This window comes from Cryptomeria japonica, chromosome 9 (genome assembly GCF_030272615.1).
Source record: "Cryptomeria japonica chromosome 9, Sugi_1.0, whole genome shotgun sequence".
Taxonomy (NCBI): domain Eukaryota; kingdom Viridiplantae; phylum Streptophyta; class Pinopsida; order Cupressales; family Cupressaceae; genus Cryptomeria; species Cryptomeria japonica.
Window position 1 is genome coordinate 378,310,839 of NC_081413.1, and position 7,457 is coordinate 378,318,295.

Genomic DNA, 7,457 nt, shown 5'->3' on the forward strand with positions numbered 1-7,457 from the left:
AATGGCCTCAAAATTCTCCTCAAATAAGGTTTTCTTCTAAAAGGAAGATACCTGTATTCAGAATTGTTGGTCACAAATAAAATTTTGGCTTGTTCATGGGCATTCTTAGGTTGATTTGATTTATTCCATTTCATACAAATAAAAATGGGAATTGTTGTAGCCAAGGTGGTATAAGGCAAACTTTGATGGAGCCTTTAAAGGAAATCCGGGCGTCTCAGGTGCAGGGTTTGTCATTAGAGATTGGAATTGGAATATTGCGATTATGGGAGATCAAAGACTTCAGAAGGGTACAAATAATGATGTGGAAGCCCAAGTAGCCTTATTGGTAGTTCAATGGGGATTGAAATTTGGAGTAAAAAATATACACCTTTAAGGGGATTCCCAAATCATCATTAATGCAATCATCTAAGGTGAAACAAATGCCTAGTTTTTAAATAAATACATCTCTAAAATCAGAAATGATTTAAAATTTTTCAAGAGTTACAAGGTAACTCATGTGAGAAAGACTGGAAATGAGGTGGTATATGTGTTTTCCAAATGGGCAACATCATTTGAAGTAGTGTACAAAACCCACTTGGAAGATTTTAAAAATTCGCAGGAGGATGATGTGGCAAAAGTTGTACAAGGAGATCATTAAATCCATTAATTTGGTGGTAAGGAAAGAATGTGGGCATGGGACAAGAATTTATTTATAGGGTCTCAGCCCCATTTCTGGCAATATTGGATGTAGGTTTTTGTGAGGTGGTGCCAAGTATCGAGGCCACCTTTACCCTGTACACATCTCAATAATAATTGACATTTGTTGGTGAGGTCTCAGACAAGTAGACAAAATGTATCTTCAAATATTGTAATGATGCTTTTATTTAGATATTGATGATGTTGTTGGGGGAAATTTTCTTCAAGACCATTCACAAGGATGAGACAAATGTAGATGTGGTGACTTTGTCTTCATTTTTATTTTTTGTGAAAACAGGACAACCCTTACGATTTTTTTGCAATTCTTCCTCTTTTCCTTTATAGTCAAGAAAGTGAGTCATTTTGATCATCTCATTTGTCATCGAATGTGTGTTATTCAACATTGGAATTACCTCTTTAAGTTAAAATTTTGAAATTCTAACTTAAAATGCAAACTTCCCTGTTTTGGTGTAAAATCGGGTTTTATCTCTGATTTTGCATTCATCCTTGTTGCTTAAGTGTAAAATTGGATTATAAGTCTGACATTACACTTGAGTGATCGTCAGCAGTGCAAATCGGATTGGTAAGTCTGTTTTGCACCATTTTGGTAATTTAAATGCAATTTGGACCTATAAGTCCGAATTACACTTTAATTATGCATGACTTGTCATTAATATTTTGGAGTTTGTTTTCAATTGGGTCTCTTTATCCTTTTGTAGTGTCATGCGATCCTTGCAATTGTTGACCACATTAGGGTCTATGTGAGCTTTTGGATTAGATTGTGTGAGCTTTTTTGTATCTCCTTAGTGCTTCCATTTGTTTGGATTTGAACCACAATTACCTCCCATGAAGGGTATTAATCAATATCTATAGATTTCCACAATCCATATGTATGTCTATGTGAGCTTCTAGATTAGATTGTGTGAGCTTTTTTGTATCTCCTTAGTGCTTCCATTTGTTTGGATTTGAACCACAATTCCCTCCTATGAAGGGTAATAATCAATATCTATAGATTTCCAAAATCCATATGTATGTATATGTGAGCTTTTGGATTAGATTGTGTGAGATTTTTTGTATCTCCTTAGTGCTTCCATTTGTTTGGATTTGAACCACAATTCCCTCCCATGAAGGGTATTAATCAATATCTGTAGATTTACACAATCTATTTGCATGTCTATGTGAGCTTCTGGATTAGATTGTGTGATCTTTTTTGTATCTCCTTAGTGCTTCCATTTGTTTGGATTTGAACCACAATTATTATTCATAGGGTGGCTTCATCTCAACATATTATTTCCAGATCCAGGTGCACAACTTCATCCTATGCTTCTATCTCGAGTTATAATCAGATCTTTGTCACTTTTCCACTTGGTCATAAGTACACAATTCAATTAATTCAAATCTCATTTCAAAACAGGGGATTAACTTACCATCACTCATAATTCAATCTCTTTCTCTAGAGGTTGAATCTAGTGCATTTTCTTCCCTCTTATAATGTAATGTGTGGAAAGTGTTTGAAGGGAAATCCAAAGTGAAACATTCAGATCTCCTCAGAGGGAAGAAAATATTTCCCCTAGATCTCATTCATTCATCCTTTTTCAACATTACACCTTTTATACTTTGATTAATGCCCTAATTCTTCATTATTGACTGATTTGTCGATTGCAGAATTTGAGTTTTCAAGCTTCCTTATTTTCTTTCAGGTATGTATTGTTCTACCTGATTTATTTTAAGATTTTTTGTGTGCCCTAGCTGTAAATCGAACTTTCAATTCAATACATCTTTGATGTATCAAATTGTGATCTTATTGTTTATGGTATGGCAGACCGCATGTCCATCGCATGCCATAAACCCGTATGGCATGGGGCGGGCATACACCCCACCATACTTGTTTTTCCCTTTCGTATGCAATGCTTTTTAGTTACAGTGGCACGAGAATAACCCCCAATACCCACCAAAGTATTAACTGTGGTGATGGCTGGGGATTTATCCTCATGTTCCATTCTTTTCACAACCATTGTTGTAGTATATGTGGTGGGTGGGTTTTACCCCCCGATCCCCACCATAGTGTATGATGGTGCTCGAGGTGTTAAACCCGACCACCCTTTCCTTAACATTTTCCCTTCCCATAAGTGTTGAGTGGGGATTAAATCCTGCTTGACACTGTCATATATTATATGAAGTGTTGGGTAGATTTTTAACCCCACCCAACACTCCTTATCATTATTTTTATATTGAAGTGTCGATCGGTGTTTAAACCCCGCCTGACACATGATAATGATTTTTGGCCCTTCCTAAATAGATGTCAATCAGAGTTTGAATCCCTCCCAACACTTGAATCAAATGATTTAAAAATATGTTAAGTGAACTTCTCAGTCCGAATTACATTTGATGACTTGCATCCTTTAGACGTAAATCAGAGTTATAACTCCGATTTACACTGAGCTTAGTTTTTTCTAAAGTGCAAATCGGAGTTGTAACTCCGATTTACACCTTTTTCCCCTCCCTTTGTAAAAATGCAAATTGGACTTATAAGTCCAACATGCATTATTTTTGGTCTTTGATTTACACTAAGTGTAGATGGGACTTATAAGTCCGATTTGCGTTTTGAGCACACACTTGTAAATTGATTAATTTTTGATCAATTTATAATGGATCGATGAATTTTTTGAATCAAAAGGAGATTTCTATGGTGGCTAATTGGATCAAATGATGAAATTTTCATGTTGCAGTTGATATTTTTCAAATTAAAGAGACTTCTTCTCATAAGAAAATAATGAAATTTAAAAAGCAAGATATTTATCCAGTGTTTTCTCCTTCTTCTATATCTTCCAATATTGATAACATTAGAGATACATAAATTAGTCATATGGATCTTGAAGAATTTCTCAAAAGAGTTAAAGAGCCACCAATATCATACCTAATGGATCCTATAATTCATATGAGATAGACAAGGTGACCACATTTCCCCATCCGCATAAAATCTAGAATTTATGTTAGCTCTTGCGAACCCATATGATCCTTCTACAAGGTCAGTGAAAGATCAAGAGAGGAAGACACTCATCAGTTTGGATGAAGATTTCTTCAAAACAGTTTTCAAGTGTTCACCTATTGATCAGTATGTAGATATTGACATACAATCAATAGTGGCATATTTTAATAAGCATTCTGAGAATTGTCGGAGGAATATGAATGACAATTGGTTAAAGGCTCCTCGACCTATGATCTCAAGATGGCCTGAGACTCTTCCTCGAAGTGATTTTATTGAAGAGGTGAATTATCTTATTACTCTTCTCAACAGAGTAAAAGGCCTTCCAACTTCTACTATCTATCACAAATGGATTTATCAGTACATTCATATCATTAGACAAAATAAGAAGAAGATTTACTGGGGAAAATAGATTTTAGATGCCATCTGTGAGCAATTGACCAAGGTTCCCATGAACTTGAAATTTTATATGACTTCTTATCTAGTCTATGCAGCTGCCTCTATGAGGCATTTTCCAGGGTTATCTACTATAGGTGATAGGAACAAGTCTCCTATTTATGAATTTTTTACCCAGTTGACTCTCAAGGAGGGTATCTTTCATTTCAAAAGGGTGAATGATGCTTTCTTTCCTCATTATATGTGTTTATTTGATAAAGACCTTCAGAAAAAAAGGGTGTTAGATTAAGCATGGAAAATTGTAAGTGAATATGGATACATATTTCTACAATTTCCTACTTTCACTTATATCAGAATTGGTTGCTTTGATGGAGAGCCCTTCATGTTACCAACATATCCATCTGATAAGATTGTTCTCATGGAGATGGCTCATTGGATGATTTCTATTCATGAACGATAGTCAGGTGCTCATAAAATAGGTCTTAAATTCTCTATTGCCATAGGGAAGTACTCTATCAACTCAATTTACAAGGTCCGTTCCATGGAAGAACAAATGAGAAGAGTCATTATGTTATTCTTCAAAGCCAGGAAATATTTTGATTATCATGGCATGAAGAATAAGATCAAGAAGAATTACACTCATGTGCACCAAATTAAAGATGTGTGGATAGATTTATAGACAGAGGAGGACATCTGAAGGATGGATTATTGTCAACTCACTATGGATCAAATTGAGAATTTTGATCTTGCTCACATTCCATAAGACCTTGAAGAAGATGGGGATATGCTTGGTCCTGTCTATGAGAAAGATAACATTGTTTGATTACCTTTGCCTCTCATTAATTGGTCCAAGAAGGAGAATACATTTGTGAGGGTCAGGTTTCAAAAGATCCTTGATAATACTAATGTTTGGTTGAACATACATGGTGTTTAGTTGAAACCCTTTCGAGCTGAGTCTTTTGAAGAAGAAGATGTTGGACCCAAGGGTAAAGTTTCTGAGCTCAGGAATAAGAACAAACAAGATCCCATGGCTTCAAAGGTTCCTAAGCTGAAGTTCACTGTTGGAAAAGGGAAATAAATGTCAAGTTTAGTCATCCAATCAAGAGACTCAAACTAGTGATGTTCAAGTGGAAGAGAGTGAGGAGTTACTCCATGAAGAAAATGAACCAACAGATCAACAAGAACAAGTTGAAGGAGATTTTTATGAGGGAGATTTACCTTAGAATCCAAGTACTTCCCATTCTCAAGAAGCATGTAAAGGTACTCTTTGTACATCAGGTGACGTTTTAGTTCCTATTGTTGATGCTATTCTTTGTAAGGTCAGTTGTGTCTCCCATGGTTGATATTATTCCTTCTTCCTCTACTAGTCATTCTGCCTTAGATACACCCCATGATAATTTGAATACAATCTTTCTTTTGATTTTGTGAGAAGTTACTTTTTCTATGTTAGAAGAGTTTGATAGTTTTATGATGGAAACTAAAGTTCCTCCCCAGGCCCCCGTTGTTTCCAATCCACCAGCTATTGTCACCTCCACTCCTCCTATTGTTACTACCAGTATCCAATTTGAGGAGTTGGCGACACAAGTTTTGTCTACTGATGAAAATGAAGATTCCTCATTGCCTCCTTGGTTGGTGTTAAATACTCCTATGAGGAAAAAACAAGCTATCTCATCCGATGATTTTGATTTTAATCAATTAGTACCAGTAAAGCCTAAGGATAAGAAGAAGGCTAAAAATTTATCTAGAGTTAGAGTGGATGAGTCAAAGAACAAGTATGTGGAGATGGCTATTCCTCATCCAAAGATTGATCTTGATAAAGTTCAGCCTTTTGATCATGTGATTAAGAAGATTGACTTAGACAAGAAAACACACGAGGGTACTGTTGAGGATGTTGAAGCTTCTTTTCAGCATCTCATAACAATGTACAATTAGGAGAAGGTTAAGAAAGATAGATTAAAGAAACAAGTTAAACAGGTGACAAAGGTCTTGGTTAAAATCCCCAAGTCTTCTGAGGTAATTGAGCCAGTCACTTCATCCATGTATGAGCACCATGAAGAAAGATGAGAAGATAAATTCTCATAGAAGGATGGTAGGAGAATAGATGGGCAGGCTTTTGAGTCAAGGGACTCATCTTTTATGTCCAGCTATCACCATGGTTAGTGGATTGAAGGAAGCTAAAATTGAAATTGAAAATACTTTGAATGTGTTTTCAATTGAGTTAGAGACACTTGAAAAGGCCTTCGATGCTTGGTTTAAGTTAGAAGATTTTTCAGTTGGATGTACTTGTTGATAACAGTGTCATTTCCTCAAGGAACATGTACATTGAACAGGGAAATTCTAGAGAATAAGAAGAATACACTTGAGATGCTTATCAAGGACTTGAGAAGAGCTCAAAGAGATAGTAATAAGAAAGGAAAATATACTGTGGAGAAAATATCATCTCTTCCATGTACTTTCTTGAATAAAAGCCAGGAGCCTCTTCGTCGGGATGATATTGTGAAGGAGTTCAGTTTGCTGGTTGGTGAAGAAGTTGATAAGCAAGTCTTCTCATTATCCTCTATTGATAAGTTGATTGATATTTATTTAAATCTAGATGATTTGGATTCACTTCTTAAGAAGCATAAGAAATGTTATGAAAACCTCAAAGATTCTATCACTCGAGTCAAGGTCATCATGAGTCACACCAAAGGATCAGATCAGGAATAGATGAAAGCAATGTTGTAGAAGTTCGAGGATTTCATGAAGCGGGATCAAAATGGAGTGTCTTGTGACACTTATTTAGTTTTCATATTAGGTGTAATTTTGAATTAAACATTGACAATTGAAGTGTCTTTTTAGTATTTAGATTTTGCATGTAGGATATGCATGAGTCCAAAGTCAATTAGGACTATACTTTGAATTAGTCATAGTAATTTCCTAGTTTTTTGCTACACCTCTCTTCTTTAAATATGAGGTTTCTCATTGTAATTAAGGATCTATTTATCTTTAATCCATATGTCGAAGCTCTGCGAAAGTGAAGAGAAAAAGTGAAACTTTGTGTTGCTCTTGTGAATTTGAAAATTTGATGAAATAAGAAGAAAGCTTTTGGCATCGAGACTTTGTGTTGGATTCATTTGTGTTTATGGTGAGAGTGTTATTATATCATTTTCATTATAAAGTCTTATTTATTCAAATAAAGGTGTGTGGAAAGAATAAAAATTAAAGTGAAGAGGCAATTGTTAACTTGTGAACTTTGTGTAATATCTTGACTGTTGTTGTTAGAATTAGGAATTGGTGATCATATCATCATTTTGAAGACTTTGTGCTTAATTTTAATTTAAATAGAAATAGATGATACCATATGTAATAAGGTTTCACTTTGAATACTTTGGGCTTGATTATGTTATCTCAAAAAAGAAAC